Genomic DNA, 15,423 nt, shown 5'->3' with positions numbered 1-15,423 from the left:
CGTCCAATGAATACAATTACTACCCTCCCAATAATCCGCAACCTACCAAGCTGAATAATAACAATAATATATAATCAATGATAAGACCTTAAATTACCCAAGGAAAGGCCCAACCTTCAAACTCTACCCCCAAGGCCCAATTACCCCTTTCTTGCAAATTGGACCCGAATCAAATAAAACATGAGCCGACATACCATTGACCAAAAAGGTCCCTATAAAAAACATAATACATACATATAAGCATTTAACAATACAAGGTAGAGAAGAGTAGACACATACCAGCCACAACGTCTGGCGCTGCCCGAGCCTCCTCGGTAGTCAGCTGAAAAGCGCGGCTTTACACCGATGGAGCTTCCGCCCTGACAGGGCGACCGTCAGTAATCCTCATAGTGGCGGGCGCGGGCGCCGCCACTGATCCTCCTCCTCCACCTTACAACTTCGGACAATCGGCCTTTTTATCGCCTGTCTGGTTGCAGTGAAAACATATCAAGCCCTTCTTGGGGCAATCCTTACTCATGTGGCCCTGCTGGCCTCAAGAGTAACATCCTGATATCCCGGCTGTCCGACAAGTCCCACTATGAAACCTCCCGCACTTGGCACACCGGCCCCGACCCTGCTGGGCCCTACCCGAAGAATCGGAGGTCTTAGGCTTCTTAGCCTGAGCCCCTGCTGCCTATACCTGCTCAGTCTTCCGCTTCGTGCGGGACTCCAACTCCATCTCCCTCTCACGGGCCTTCTCCACCATCTCATTCAGGGTTTTGCACCCTGTAAAGCTCACAAACTCCCGAATATCATCCCTCAGCATGGAATGATATCTCGTCCGCCTCATATCCTCATCCGTAGCGTACTGTGGGATCAACAACGCTCGCTCCCGAAACTTGGCGGTGATCTCCGCCATGGTCTCGGTGGTCTTTAGAAGGTCATGAAACTCCCTCACAAGTCGTTGCACCTCGATAGGTGGTGCTAACTCCAAATCAAATCGCCGAACAAACTCAGCCCACGCCATCTCAGCCACTCCGGCTGGCCCCACCTGGCTAGTAACCTCGCCCCACCAATCTCGGGCCATGTCCCTCAGTATACAGGAGGCAAATCCAACCGTTGACTCCTCCGGGCAAGAACTTGTGTGATGGGCATTCTTAATGTCCGCTACCCAGCGTCTACTCACAATGGGATCCCTGACCCCCGAGAACTCTGGAGCTCCACATGCCTTGAACTCCAGAAACGAGGGAGTTCTGGCTCCACCCTGACCCGTAGAAAATCAGCCCTAAATGCCCTAAGCCTCTCTTCCATGATCTCCATCATGCCCTCCTTGACCGTTCCAAAGATGACTGGGGTAGCGTCAAGGATGGCCTTCGTAACCTCAGCCGCAATCAACTCACGCAGCCTCTCGTCAATACCATCAGTAGGGTCGCCTGACCCAGCCCCGGACCCAGATCCCGATCCTGATCCCCCTGCTCCAAACTGCGTCATCACCATGCTGAACTGAAATATCAAAACATGATGATCAGGATATCTATAACGAGGGTTCTTTCATACTGGTTTCCCTCCCCTTTGGAGCCCCAGGTAAAACATGGCTTTGGGTACAGGTCCTGTGCTTCCAGTAGTACGGGCCCAATACTACATTCCACACCTACCTGTACCTTTTCCCCACTGCTCTACCTAATGACTCCAATACAACCCAATACAATACCATAATCCACAACTAACACCCGAAACAAATCTTGGGCTGCACTATGATTTGACCTACCCATGACAATCAAACCCATCACAACAGGTTGCTTTTATGCATGCAAATTATACACAAAAAGAACCAAATAGACTTTCGAATAAGAGATTCTACCCTAAGACCACATCCAAACAAGGAAAAGAAAATAAGGCCAAATCAATCATTATGAGGCTATAAGCTCCTAGCCGTATATAATTCTAAAAGCATACACATAGCAAGCTCCATATAAGCCATAAGACTCAAATATCAGTATAGCATGGCTATTCAAATTGGGAAACTACTTACTTGGCTCGGCTGATCACGCGCGTTGCACTCTCATCTTTTGGGTTCCTTTTAATTCCTTTTTGGTTACTTTTGAAAACATTTTATCACCTTCTTAGTTTGAGTCCTGACACACCCGAGGATGTACCCGGATCCCTCAAACCAAGGCTCTGATACCAACTTGTAACGACCCAATTTTACAAAGAAAATTTTCATTATATATATATATTTTTTCCTTTTAAAACCAAAGCCAATCCCCTAAACCATAAAATCCCAAAACATTTATTTTCAAATAAACATTCATTACTTCATTGTTTTCCTTTTTAAAACATCAGAGGGTCCCAAACACATCAAAAGAGAGATAGAGTGCACGCCATGTCATCACGCCTTGCCCTTGCCCTTAGGCTCAGAAGTACCTGAAACAAATCAACAACCTGTAAGCGAAATGCTTAGTGAGTTTCCCAGAGCATACCACACACATTCGCATACATATATCCTGATAGCTAAAAATAAGCTATAAACATGCCACAGAAACTATGTAATACGATTCAACAAGAGTGCCATGGGCTACCCCACATGGTATTTACCTAGGACCGCCATGGGCTACCCCACATGGTCTTACATCCAATGTCGTGGGCTACCCCAGATGGTCTTTACCTAGGACTGCCATGGGCTACCCCACATGGTCTTATATCCAATGCCACGGGCTCCCCCCGGGGTCTTCTATACCAACATAATATCACACAACATATCAATTCATAAATGAATAACACACACATAACATGATCACATAATGGGCCGGCCTTGGTGCCGTAGACCGATAAGTATGGTGAGAAGACTCACCTCCGTCCAATGAATACAATTACTGCCCTCCCAATAATCCGCAACCTACCAAGCTGAATAATAACAATAATATATAATCAATGATCAGACCTTAAATTACCCAAGGAAAGGCCCAACCTTCAAACTCTACCCCCAAGGCCCAATTACCCCTTTCTTGCAAATTGGACCCCAAAATCCAAGTCCAATATCCTTAATGGGCCCCTTGGCCCAATAAGGCCCAACCAATAAGTCCTTGGCCCAAACAGATGAAAAGGCCTCAATCTTACAGAGTCCAAACAAGCTCATCAGTCAAATGAGGCCCAAAGGCCCAAAGGCCCAAAACAGATTAAGGCCCATCTGAGTTGCGTACGCCCAACGTACCTCCCTGGTACATGCATCGTACTGAGGGTCTAGTGACTACACGCTACGTACAGACAGTTACGCCCAGCGTACAATCGTATTAAGCACTTTTCCCATTAAGTGCTTAATGCTCGAATCTCTCACGTCCAAAAGCTAGATCTAAGATTGAAAAGATGTCCCAAGGCATAAAGTTGGCAACTTTATGCCCTTGCATGTCTCATACACTCCCAACCAACCCATTAAGACCTTTTCAAGGTCTTTTACCCAAGCATGAGGTCACAACTCTCATCAAGCTTCCATTTTTATACTTCTAAATGACCAGGGGACCTCAGATCTGACATTCATATCAAAAGGGAAGGCTTAACTCAACAAAAGAGGTCCAAAGTTCATAAAAGGGACAAACCACCAAAACCCTAGCTAGATCTAAAGATTAGAAAGGAAAGATGCAAGCTTTTTACCTCCAGAAGCTTTGCAAGATGCTTTTGGTGCAGGATCTTGAAGCACCCTCTTGATCCAAGCTTGCTTGACCACCCCTTCTTCTTGAAATACACACAAAAAGGCCACAAATGCACTCTTTAAGGCCTAAGAATGATCTCACAAGGTTTCCAGGAGTATATGGACGTTCTAGGGCTGTGGAGGGTCTCTAGGGTTTAGTACAAGGGACTTAAAGTTGTTTAAATAGGCCTCAAGTCCGGAAAAATTTGGGTTTGCATCCCTGGCGCATACGCCCCGCGTAACTCAAGGTACGCCCGGCCTACCCTGAATTCCCCGCGACCATTTTTATGTGGTACGCTAAGCGTACACTTAAGTACGCCCAGCGTACTTAAGGGACCAATTATGCAAACTTAACATTTCTTAGGGTTTCAGGACATACCAGAATTTTGGTTAGCTTGTCCATCTTGTCGGTTTCTTTTATTGGGAGGAAGTGCGCGGATTTGGTCAACCTGTTAATTATAGAAAACAAAAGTTTCAATTGGGAAAAATTGTTTTGCTATAATTAAGGGAGAGAAAATTATACTTCATTTCAATTCTAAAAGCTTAGATTGAGATTTTAATCATCTTTAGTCAAGGATATATATATATATATATATATATATATATATATATATACATATATATATATATATGAATTTTATGTTGGAATGGTTCCACATAAGGAAATTCTATATATATTGCGTTCTCAAATTTCGATTATGATTACGGCATCCCTCTTCATAGTCGAATTATGAAAACATGGCAAATAAAAAATATTGTAGCAAAAGGCTGGTCTAGGATCATGTCTTTATGTGAGACATCATGAATCATGTCCCATATACTTCGGGTATAGGATCGATTACATGTGCTATAATATTTATCCTTTCTAAATTTTCCAAATGCCTAGGGCATTAAGAGGGGAAAAAGTCTAGAATTAGATATGACTAAAATGATTAAGCAATTGTTGAGGACAATCTGAGGTTTTACCAAAGATTGGTTGCTCATGGACAGTTGGAAGTATGGTGTAAATTTTTTTGGAAAGGACCGTATTGACATATTCTAAAAAAGAGGCAACTCTTGTTCAGAAGCGATAGTCAAAATGGGAATATGAAAATGTTTCCATAGGTGGAAGTTATTCATTAAATCTGTGTAAGATTAGAAAACTTAATGCAAGAAGGATGTTCAAAGGAATGTACTTTGAATTTGAGAATTCGTTTCCATGGAATTGATCTCCATTGGAATACTCTGTAATGTCTGTTGACAAGTCTTTGTGACTTTGTGCATACTCATTACGAGAGGATCAGTGCATATAAGTTTAGAATCTAACAGAGTTCGGTAAATGGCAGAAATTTGGAATTCTTACATTTACGATAAGGATTTGGATTGTGAAATGAGAATCATTGGAATTATATTCAATTGATCTATTCCACAAAGTAAGGATCATAGACAAACATAGTGTGCATAATTGGTATATGGCATAACTATTGTTTGGACAAACATAGTGTGCATGCTTGGAGCATGGCATGACTATTGTTTTAATTCAAGTATTAAGTTGATTATTCGAAACCTATACAATGAATAATGTGTAATCAATATGGTGATAAATAAAAGGTGTTTTATTTATATTCATAAGTTCTGAGACCATATTGGATTCGATTATTCTTGTGTTTAACTTTGCATCCTTTGACTTCCCGAATAACTAGGTTATTCAAACTATCCACAGTCGATCATACTTTGGAAGTAGTTATTGAGGCAAGATTGTCATGAGGGTCTGTAGTTTGACTGGGACAAAGTGGTTGCAGTGTTCATGAGTGCTACTGGAATGAGATTCGAGTATTGGATTCAAGCCATGCTCATTTGAATCACTTCATGGATTTTATCACGAGTAAATCATGAGACGATAATATCTTATATTCTTCAAACCTAGAGATATGAGTTGTTGACTATGAGTTTGTTATACATTGATTGTACGAAAACGCATTGGTAACTCGATGTTATAAAACGTGCCGTTGTGTATGATTCAACAAGTAGTAGAATTAGCATATGAGTCGAAGTTTATCCATTCCTTTTACCCTTAGAGGGATAAAAGAGATATATGTGGGCCCCTCGATGATTTAGTGATGACACCCCTAAGTGCTTGGCCACGCCTGGACTGATTTGATTTGTTCAATTAGTCAGTTGTCATAAATCGGAAATCGGGAAACAACAAATGGACAGAGAGAATGATTATAATCCATGTCTCAGTCCGTATGATATCTAGAATGGAGGAATATATGATCCCTTATCTAATGGACAAGTCATTAACTAGGTTAGAGTTCGACAGCGGCTTTAAGAGCTACGATTCCTAGTCGGGTTTTGGATTCATACGCAATAATAGTTTTAGACTTATCCAAGTGGGAGACTGTTGGATTAGTGTCTAAGTCCATAACTTTAATTGGTATGTACTTGACCCGATTTGGCATGGTCCATTTGGGTTGCATGACATCAGAACAATTGGATAGACAAAATGAAAAAAAGGATACTTATGATTTATATTAATATATTATAAGTTCTAATATATTAATATGGAATCATATTATTTAATTAGTATTGATCAAGAATTAATTTAGAATTAATTTAGTGATCAAAAGGAACTAATTAAATATGGACTCTTATATATATAGGATGGGCCAAGTTCATTTAGGTTGGGCTAAGCTTTCATGGATAGTCCATGGAGTGTTTAACCCATGGATCCTATGGAAATGAAAGGTCATGGGTATTAGGGTTTACATGAATGTAACCCTAATCCTCCACACTATATAAAGAGGTCTGTAGTTCATGAAATGGGTACTAGCGTATAGTACACAAGAGGGCAAATCCGATTTCATAAGAGTGAACTTAAGTATTATTCTTCTCAAGTTATTCCAAGGGTTTGTGGTGTTGTGTGAACCATTTGAGGTGCAACACTTGGGGCACTAAGATCTTAAAGGTTTAAGACTTCCTGCCACATAAAAGGTATGTTACACTAACTACCATATTGTGTAGTTTACATCTTTGCATGCTAGTTATTGCCTTAATACCTTGGAAACTCCTTTGGATGTATAATTAGTGAAAACATAGATCCAAGGTATTTAGGGTTGTATGTGCACCATAGGATGTTGTAGTATACTAAAACCCATCACCTTTCACACATATCCGTACTTTTCTTCAAGAATCATTTCGGATCCTCTAAGTAACTACTCGTGTCTACTACCATCCGATCCAATCACATATACCCGCTCTCAACAAAGACAGACCGCTAAACAACACACCAATTCCTCTAAGGCACTTCCTAGGATATCCTAGGATTCCTTCCTCACCCTGACATCAGCTGCTGAAGAACCTATACTAATATCAGTTAACTACTTTATGAATACAATTACATGCAACAAAACTTAAATAATCTTTCGAATAAAAGACCCATCACTACAACGGTTAGACTCAAACAAGAGTTGCGCAATAGGGCCCAATCAATCATTCTACAATTATTTAACCTTTGCCATATGTAACTTAACATATTTATTTAATAGTTAGCTCACATAAATATGGTTCCCACAAAGCACAAAGAAAGAAAAATTCGAGCTGTAACACTCTATAGAACACAAAACATAAAAGGCATCCTCCTACTAACTTGCTGCTGCGATGATATGAACTTCTACTAACACTACTAGTTGCCTTATGTGTCACACCCCCAAGCCGAAGAGTACGTCGGAAACGTCCGGGGGTTGAGGTGACTTCATCTTGTAATATCATCACAGTTAATATAATAGAAACAAGGCAAACATCATCATCACACGTGCAATAATACAACAATATTGAGTTTACATCATTGTACTTGTTTACAACAGTTACATCCCAAAATATAAATGTTTATAATAGCAACAAAATGAAACAAATTTCCACATATTCTTCATGCCCACCTACTTAACGATTTCCTGAGAATACAAGTTATTTTCAAAACGGTCAACATATATAATGTTGGTGAGTTCATAAGTATATTTGTATCAAAAGTTTGTATCACTTTGTAAACACCAAAAAATATGATATTTTCTGCTAAAGAAGTAATTGGTTTGAACGCTTTGTATCAAATCTTGTATTTAAGCATGTGTGTTCTCTGTTTTGAAATGTATACGGGAAGTATTCAAGAAAATCCCATGTTTTCTGTTGTAAGTAGAAGGTGAAGTATAATGTACGTTCTTCCCAGAAAATCCGATATTTTCTGCTTGCAAAAGTGTGGTAGTATTAAAACCCAAAGACCGTAAGTTGGTGTTTGTATAGAATTGTAATTGTATGTATTCCGTAAATTTTACAGTGGAGTTAATTTATTTTTGAGTCGTTATAACCATACTTGATAATGACTGGTCCGCCCGTCATGACGTTTTTCCGACGCCGACTTGTTTATGGTAAGGTTTGTCACCCTAGACTGGCCTAGTCTAACTGTAGCGAACAGCTCAGGTGTGGGGTGTCAACCCCGTATAGATCTATACACAAACTCTCGCTATCCCTTCAGGGGACTCTGTTTATAACTACAGGCTACGGTTGTACACTAGATAGGTGTGAACAAACAAAATGTCTCACAAGAGTCTTAACTGAATTTACGCCAATATTGAATTGCATATTGTATATTGGTTTCCTGTATGTTTTTAGTTTATTAGGCCCAACAAGCATGTAAATGGGCTACAAAGGCCCAAACAACATGTAATGTATATTCCAGGCCCAATAAGCATGTAAATGGGCCATAAAGGCCCAAACAACTTGTAATGTATACTTTCAGGCCCAATAAGCATGTAAGTGGGCCACTAAGGCCCAATAGACATGTAATGTGTATTCCAGGCCCAATAGAAGTGAGTTTGACGTAATTGACTCGTTTGTTATTGTATTGTTCGTTCTTGTTCAATTATTTACCAAAATGACATAAAAGGGCCCAATTTTGTAATATTCACATTTTTGGTCCATTGGACTAAAATTTCACAATTTAGGAATGTTTTTGGTAAAAATGACACTTTAGGTCCCTTAAGGCCAAAAGTTTACTTTTAAGGGCTTGTATCAAATATAATAACTTTTTAGCCAACTTTTGTCAAAATAACATTTTCGGCCCAAATGCATGGAGCTTATCTTTTTTGGCCCAAGTTTAATAAAATTGTCGTTCTCAGCCCATAAATTTGAGAAAAAACATTTTTGGCTCAAATTTATTCAAAATGACAATTAAGTCCACAAAAGTCAAAAATTTCCAAAATTAGCCCATGAAGCCGTGAACGCCCAAATTGAGGCCTATTTGTGAAAATTTACACTTCTAGCCCTTTTAAAACCATAAATATCATAAGGATCCATTTTATTTAAAATAACCCTTTTTGGTCCTCTCGAAAACCGTGAGTTACATAAGAACCTCACTTTTGTGCATTTTGTCAATTTTGGCCCCTTACACGGTTTTTCTTTGTTTTAAACATCCTTAAAATGTTTTTAATCCTTTCATTTTCATGATAAGATGCATCAAGTATTTTATTTTACAAACATCATCATGTTTTAGTATATGTTTTGAGTTTATGAAGTCTTCAACACATAATCACAACACATATCATGAAAAACACACATAAACATGCATATACACATAGATCTACACAAAGCAACTTGTATTCTCCCCCAAAACAAAGTAAAAACCGAAAATAGGGGGTATGAACTCAGATTGGGTTGATGGATCGGTTTTTGGAAGGAGATTGGAGATGTTTTCGGCCTAGCAAGCTCCTTTAAGATATTTTCGAACTCTAAGAGGTTCTAAGAGCATGAACACGATAACCATGTGTGTAAGAGGAATGGTTTAGCTTGAAATGGATTAAATAAATCTTGGGTTTAGTTAAAACTTACCAAGAATGAATGAGATTTGATGAAGAGTTCTTGATGCATCCTTACAACTCACGAAAATTTGGAGGAATGGAGGGAGGGATTTCTTGTGCTAGAGAGGAAAAGATGAGAGAATATTGTGTGTGAAATGAAGAATGATGGTGGTGAAGTCCTTATGGCCGAAAGTACGGAGTGAAGAGAGAATGAGATGCTAATCTTGTTATTTGTGAGGTAATTACTTACCTAGAAACATGAGATTTCCTCTAGATACATGGGGGGTTAAACATGAGTTGTTATGCTCATGTTTAATCTTCATCCATTCTCTATTTTTTTATATAGTGGCCGAGAATGAGAGGTAGGAATAAGAGAAAAGGGAAGTTTGGGCTAATATTGAACATATTCGAAATTATAAGGCCCAATATGGAAGTTTTCGGCCCATTAGGCCCTCTTATGACTTCACGGCCCAAAATGATTAAAGGAAATGGGTTTACAGCCCATTGAGGTTCAAGAAAGTTTTTTACGGCCCAATAAGGCCCATGAAAAAAGGTGAGACATTTTAGGTCCAATAAGGCCCATAAAAAGTCTTATGGCCCAAATTGTTATAGATTAATGAATGTGGGTCCATTTAGGGCCCAAATAAGGATTCTTAGCCCAAAACAATCATGTTGTGAGTTTATTGGCCCATTAGGTCCAATAAATGATTCCTGGCCGAATAAAGGTTTGAACTAGAAACAATTAGGGTTATAACCCAAGGTTGAGTGAATGTAGTATTTTGAATTAGGTTTAGGGCTTCACGACTGAGTTTTTATTCGAATAGTTGTTTTTGAAATGACTAACATGTATAGCATCAATCTTAAAGTTCCAAGATACATCAAGAGTTGATCATACATAGATAGAATTTCCTAGCCAAAAATGCTAGTTGTGACATCCTCCCCCCGTTAGAGGGAATTTCGTCCTGAAATTCCTTTGAAAGTTGTTGTTAGGAACTAGATAAAAGGTGAGGGTACTTTTGCTTCATCTGGTCTTCGCGTTCCCATGTGAATTCCGGTCCACGCTTAGCGTTCCATCGAACCTTCACAATCGAAATGCGGCTTTGTTTTGTACGCTTCACTTCTCTATCCATTATCTCAACAGGTTCTTCGACGAATAGGAGTTTTTCATTTACTTCGATCTCATCCAGGGGAACGACTAGGGTTTCGTATGATAAGCTCTTTTCAGGTTTGACACGTGGAACACGGGGTGTACGTTGATGAGCTCCGTACGTAGCTGCAGCTTATATGCCACCGAACCAATCCGCAAGAATCTCGAATGACCCGATATATCGCGGATTTAGTTTTCCCCGCTTCTCAAAACGGATCATCCCTTTCCAGGGAAATACCTTCAATAGCACCCGATCTCCGATTTGGAATTCGAGAGGCTTTCACCGTTTGTCAGCATAGCTCTTTTGTCGGCCACACGATGCTTGGAGTCGTGCCTTGATTTGGATTATTTTCTCCGTCGTTTCCAAAATGATCTCGGATCCCATGAGAGTGTTGTTTGGTGTTCGTCCTCTTGCCAACTGAATGTTTCCCACCTCAACCTAACAAAGGGGCGATCTGCATTTGCGACCATACAAAGCCTTAAAAGGAGCAACCTTAATGCTCGTGTGATAGCTGTTATTGTACGAGAATTCGATTAAGGGCAAGTGGGTATCCCATGCCTTGCCAAAATCGATCACACAGCCTCGGAGCATGTCTTCAAGCGTTTGAATGGTTCGCTCGCTTTGGCCGTCGGTTTGAGGGTGGTAGGCGGTGCTCATATCTAGTTGTGTTCACATGGCTTTCTGGAGCGACTACCAAAATCGTGAAGTAAATCTACTATCTCGATCCGAGATAATAGATATTGGCACTCCATGGTGTCTCACAACTTCTTTTATATAGATTCGTGTTAGCCTCTCCATTTTGCACGTCTCTTTTATTGGTAGGAAATGGGCGGATTTAGTTAGCCTATCGACAATTACCCAGATAGCATCCAACCCGTCCGCCATCTTAGGTAATTTGGTTATTAAATCCATGGTGATCCTTTCCCATTTCCACTCGAGTATTAATGGATGTTGTAACAATCTCAAGGGCTTTTGGTATTCCATTTTAACCTTTGTACAAGTGAGACACTTGCCCATGTAAGTGGCAATTTCTGCTTTCATGTTCGGCCACCAATAATGTTGTTTAATGTCCAGGTATATCTTATCGGAACCTGGATAGACAGAGTATTGTGTTTTGTGCACTTCGTTCATGACTACATCCCTGAATCCTCCATATTTTGGGATCCAGATACGTTCCATGAAGTAGTAAGCTCCGTCTCCCTTGACTTCCAGATTCTTATCCATTTCACGCAATGCTTCATTAGCGGCATTCTCTGGCTTCAATGCCTCCAATCGTGCTTCCTTGATTTGAGAAGCTAGATGAGAGTGGATGGTTATCGATAAAGTTTTCCCCCGGCGACCTGAGTATTCTTTCCTGTTCAGGGCATTGGCTACCACGTTAGCCTTGATCGGGTGGTACTTGATCTCCCATTCATAATTATTTAACAGTTCAACCCACCTTCGCTGCCTCATGTTCAGCTCCGTTTGATTTAGAATGTGCTGGAGGATTTTGTGGTCCGTGAAGATGGTGCACTTTGTACTATAGAGTTAGTGCCTCCAAATCTTTAGGGTGAAGACCAAAACTCCCAGCTCAAGATCATGGATGGTGTAATTCACTTCATGTGTCTTCAATTGCCTGGACGCGTAAGCTATCACCTTTCCACGCTGCATAAGGACACAACCTAACCCTTAGTTCGAAGCATCTCAATATACTACGAAGTCTTCGGTTCCATCTGGTAAAGATAGCACTGCAGCACTACAGAGGGTTCACTTCAAGGTTTGAAAAGCAGCTTCTTGCTTATCCGTCCAGTTGAAGGGCACGCCTTTTTGTGTTAGAGTGGTGAGGGGCTTGGATATCTTGGAGAAGTTCTGAATAAACCATCAGTAGTAGCCTGTGAGTCCCAAGGATTTCTGTTGGTGTTTTCGGAATCGCCCAGCCTTCAATTGCCTTGATCTTGGAAGGATCCACATGGATTCCCTCCTCACTGACTAGATGACCCATGAAGTTCACACTGCGAATCCAGAACTCGCATTTGGAGAGTTTTGCATAAAGTTTTTCAGCTCTTAGAGTTTCCAAGATCTGACGGAGGTCCTGACTGTGCTCCTCCTTAATTCGAGAGTATATGAGAATATCATCGATGAAGACGATTACTAAGTTATCGAGGAAAGGGCGACAAACTCGATTCATGAGGTCGATAAATGTTGTGGGAGCATTTGTCAGACCGAAGGGCATAACAACGAATTTGAAATGGCCGTATCGAGTTCGGAATCAGTTTTTGGAATATCCTCTTCTCGGACTCGGAGCTGATGATAACCGGATCTTAGATCTATTTTGGAGAAGTAACTAGCTCCTTGAAGCTGGTCAAATAGATCATCAATCCGAGGGAGTGGATATCGATTTTTTATGGTGAGTTTGTTCAACTACCGATAGTCGATGCACATTCTGAAGGATCCGTCCTTCTTCTTGACAAACAAGACCGGAGCTCCCCAGAGTGAGAAGCTTGGTCTGATGAATCCCTCGCTCAGAAGTTTGCTTATTTGACTGGATAGCTCCTACATTTCGGCAGGATATAACCTATAGGATGATTTAGCAATTGATGTGGCACCAGGTATTAGGTCGATTTGAAATTCAACCTGTCTTTCTGGGGGTATTCCCGGAAGATCTTCAGGAAACACATCCGGGAAATCGCATGCCACTGGGATGTCATTGATGTTTACTTCCTCTTTTTCTTTATCCACAACTTGAGCGAGGAAGGCATAATTTTTCTTGTGCAGGCATTTTTGTGCCTTAATACACGAGATAAGACGAAGATTGGCACCAGGTTTATCACCGTAGATTATTAGGGTTTCGTGATTGGGAAGGTGAAGGCGAACGACCTTCTCGTGACACATAATATCGGCATGGTGGGGGCTTAACCATTCCATGCCTATAGTCACATCAAAGCTCCCAATATCAAGTGGCATCAAGTTGATTGGAAATGAATGATTATTTAACGTGAGAGTGCACCCTATGTATATATCTTTTGTTGTTTCAGTTTTCCTATTAGCTATCTCCACCGTGAAGGCTTCGCTTAGCTTCTGGGATTTTTGGTTTAGTAAGTGTTTGAATTTATTACTCACGAAACTCCGTTCAGCCCCACTATCAAATAGAATGCATGCGTAAGTATTGTTGAGGGGAAACGTACCAGTAACAACCATCGGGTCTTGAACTGCCTCTCCTTGACCCAAACTCAGGACCCTGCATGATCCTCCTGTCCCCTTGTTGTTGGCTTTGGGGCAATTGCATCTGAAATGGCCAGTTCCTCCACATCCATAACACGTATGGCTGGCCCCGACGTTGTTGTTGTTGTTGTTTCTGTTGCTGTTGTTGTTGTTGTTGTTCGCTGTTGGTTCTATTGGGGTTGAGATCTGTAGTACCGGGTGGTGTGCCCCTTGCGGTTGCATTTTGTACACTACATTTCTCTGCACTCTCCATGGTGTTGAAAGCTGCATTTGATACATTTTGGTAGAGTTCCTAAGTATTGCCGGGTAGTGGTTTGCGTAGTTGAGGCTGGAGCAGTTGGTGCTGGTGCAACTTCAGCAGTAGCAGCGTGGACTGCTAAAGTTTGCTGCTTTTTTGGAGTTTCCCTGGTTCTATCGCCCCATTCGTTTGTTTTTCTTGTTTTTGTTGTTATCCCCTTCCTTCTTGGTCTCAGTTTAAGCGGTTTTGGCTCCTCTCTTGTTGCCATGGTCGTAGAGCTTTTGGGCTAGCCTCTTTGCACTATCAAAAGTTTCCGGATTCGCTGCAATCAAATTTCCTTGAATTGGAGAAGTTAATCCCCAAATGAACCGCTCGATCTTCTTCCCTTCAGATGTGATCATCCCCAGGCATAGAAGGGCTAGTTCAATGAACCTCAAGATGTAAGTCTCGATATACTGTGAGGTTCCATAACTCCTGCTCCAATTTCTGTATCTCCCCACGGGGACAGTACTCCGCCATCAACATTTCCTTGAGCTCCTACCATGACATGGCATTCGCCACTGGGAGTGTCATAGCTTCCACATGACCATTCCACCACGAAAGTGCTTGATCGACAAACGTGCAAGGTGTAAAGTTCACCATGCATTCCTCAGGGCATCCGGAGATCTCAAAGACTGACTCGATCTTTTCCACCAATCGCTTTAAAGTTATCATGCCTCCCGTTCCATTGAATGTTCGTGGTTTGGAATTTGAAAAGTCCTTGTAGGTACAGACCTTGGTAGAACCTTGGTTCATTCCTGGATTCGAGCTTCTAGTTCCTTGACCATTACCGCCACCATTGTTCCCAGTTTGAATGTGTGCCAAAGCTACTGTGACTGTAGCCGAAACTGCTGCTTGGAAAGCATCAGAGTTCACCTCTAGCGGAGGTGGTGGTGGTAGTGTTGTCGTGTTGTTGTTTCCGCGATTCAGTCTTGGAGGCATCTTCTGTCATGGAGCAAAAAGATGATGAGCACATAGTAGTTTGTTGTTTCGAATTTCTTTGACATATAGCAGTTTCAGTGGTTCGGTTGTGCACATAAGTGAATTCACACAATATCATGAAACAAGGAACATAGAATACATAGCAGATAACATCACAAATAAAACATAGAATCATTTCATTAATGATAAACTTGGTAGTACAATGCTTGAAAATTCGCCTTGGATGGCGTACAATACATAGAGACATATAAAATCCGACAACATAACGACTTTATGAGTAGTGTAGTCACATAAACATAAAGCCGGTCCTACATACAATAATACATAAAAGAGAATCATAACAATAGGGATAAGGGGTGGAGC

This window comes from Lactuca virosa, chromosome 8 (genome assembly GCF_052849685.1).
Source record: "Lactuca virosa cultivar CGN04683 chromosome 8, Lactuca_virosa_CGN04683_v6, whole genome shotgun sequence".
In the NCBI taxonomy this organism is placed as follows: Eukaryota; Viridiplantae; Streptophyta; class Magnoliopsida; order Asterales; family Asteraceae; genus Lactuca; species Lactuca virosa.
The sequence above is the reverse complement of the archived record's forward strand: the minus strand, read 5'-3'. Positions refer to the sequence as shown.